Consider the following 2,327-nt stretch of genomic DNA (forward strand, 5'->3'; position numbering starts at 1 on the left):
GTAGGTGAAGATCCTGAAATGCTAGACAAAGCTAACAAGATACATCCAGATTTTGAAGTTTGGTGATGGAAGATAAAATTCCATATTATGGTTTTTCCAATGAATCAGTTTCTATTTTGTTGCTCCATAACAGTTAGAAGATGGAGAAATAGATCCAAATGATGAGAATTTTGGTATTGTAAAAGATTTGGATGCTTGTTCTATTCTTCTAGAACACGTTGAGGTAGACAAACTGAGGTATTCAATGGAAAAGTTCTCGATATAGAGGATGCTGAAAATAAAGTTCCAAATTTTGTAACTGAGGAACTTACTGTGGTTGCTCATTTGGATTGTAAGGAGTATGAGAAGGAGATTGAAGTTGTGGCTGATTTGCAGATTTCAGTCACTCCTTTATCTAAGAATGATATTCTGAAGAATAAAGAAGCATTGATTGAGGATGGAAAATTCCTTATTCCTTCCAAATCGGTGTATCCTAAGAAAAAGTTGAATAAAGAAATGAATGTGTTTGGTCCAATTAAAGGGAGTCTTAGAGGAAGGAAGTAGGGTATTCTTGGTGATAGTGTTGGGCCCACTTCATCACTTATTTCATGACATGGTTATAAATATTGAGGAAGTACTTCAAGGTCAGCTTGTGGATTGGGTGAAGATGTTGAAGATTGTGCATAACAGAACTTGTGGAGCTGTGATGATCCAAGTTATATTCTCAACTGATGAATATTGCTTTCATTGTATTTACTTTTCTTTGTTTAGTTTTCTTGTTTTTTCTAGTTTTAGTTTGAGCATAGGTTGGAATTTAGAAAGAGGAACTAGATTAATAAAAACTAAGCATCTCTCTACTTTTGTATTTTATACTTAACTAGGAATTTTGGGATACTAATCAACCTTTTTGGTTGTTTAATATTTGGTATCCCCTCCACCCCAATTGGTTTAAAATGATAAGTAGTGGATCTTATTTTCATTATGACATTTCCTATTTTTTGAATTTCTTCTTTATGCTTAAATTGCTGTTAATAAGGCTTCCTTTATCTTTGAAAGGATTGACTAGTTTCTAGTTTTTAATAGTTTCCTTTTTTTATTTTAATACTATATGCATCCTTTCAAAAAAAAAAAAAAAAACTAAGCTATATCCCAATGTAAACAATTAAATCCCAAAGCAAGAAGAAATCCCGCTTTACAATCTCTAAACACTCTATCAATACCGGCTTTATTAGATTTTAAAAGAGCTCCATCAATATTCACCTTTATCCATCCAGGTGGAGGAGGATACCAAGTAGAGGACGACTACTGAAGATCATTAGCATCTCAGTTTCCCGAATTATCATAAAGAAATGAAGATGTTGAAGCCAAAGAAATTGTATTTGCAATGATGAATAACAAACTATCTTCCTTCCCCTCATGAATTCACTTTTTTCTTCTTTTCTAAGACAAAAACACAATTGTACAATATAAATTCCTACTAAATTTATTGCTTGTTGAAAGTATTTTCAATCCTTCAAGGTAACACTCTCTTGAGGACAACTCTTATGTCATTGCATTCTTCTAGCCATGCGAAGTGCTCTATATCTTGTATATTTGCCACATTAAACAGACACCTTTCATTTAGGAAAGGCATAATTCAAAATCAATTACAAATACTAGCGAATTCTTTCAAACTGGGGAAATCCTTGTGATTTTCTCCCTTTTTTAGGGCTTTCCATGTAAAAATTCGAGTGCCTTTTATGAAATTTGCATTCCTCTCTCTTACCTATTTATGTATTGGATTTTCATACAAAGATAGTACGCTAAACTCTACTCTCTCTACCGCTAAGAATATTCTAGGATACAACAAGATGGGATGATTCTAGCTTCCATTAGAACCATGCAAACACTTGAGATTATGTGAGTGGTATCAATTATCTAAATTATGATTTTTTTCTAATGGATATTTCTTTTATACCATCATTTTGAGAATAATCTTTTGTGAGGCCCAGTTCCTTCAAGATATAAAACCTTACCTATCTTCATGTCCTATAAGTAATCATGACTACTATTATGCTATTGCATGTTAATATTAGTTTACGACTTAAAATGTGATTCATTTGAAATAGTTTTTTTACTATTTTCTAGAACACTTTATTTTTTATAAAACTTTCTTAAAAATAACAAAAAAAATACTTATGACCAAACTATCTCAAATAAAGTCTTAGTCATTCATTGCTTCTTCATAAGTTTACCAAACAATGATTTAATAAGACCCATACCAAATATAACTCTATTGAACATCCTCTCTCTCTCTCTCTCTCTCTCTCTCTCTCTCTCTCTCTCTCTATATATATATATATATATAT

The sequence above is a fragment of the Dendrobium catenatum genome, unplaced genomic scaffold (assembly GCF_001605985.2).
Source record: "Dendrobium catenatum unplaced genomic scaffold, ASM160598v2 fragScaff_scaffold_211, whole genome shotgun sequence".
Classification (NCBI taxonomy): domain Eukaryota; kingdom Viridiplantae; phylum Streptophyta; class Magnoliopsida; order Asparagales; family Orchidaceae; genus Dendrobium; species Dendrobium catenatum.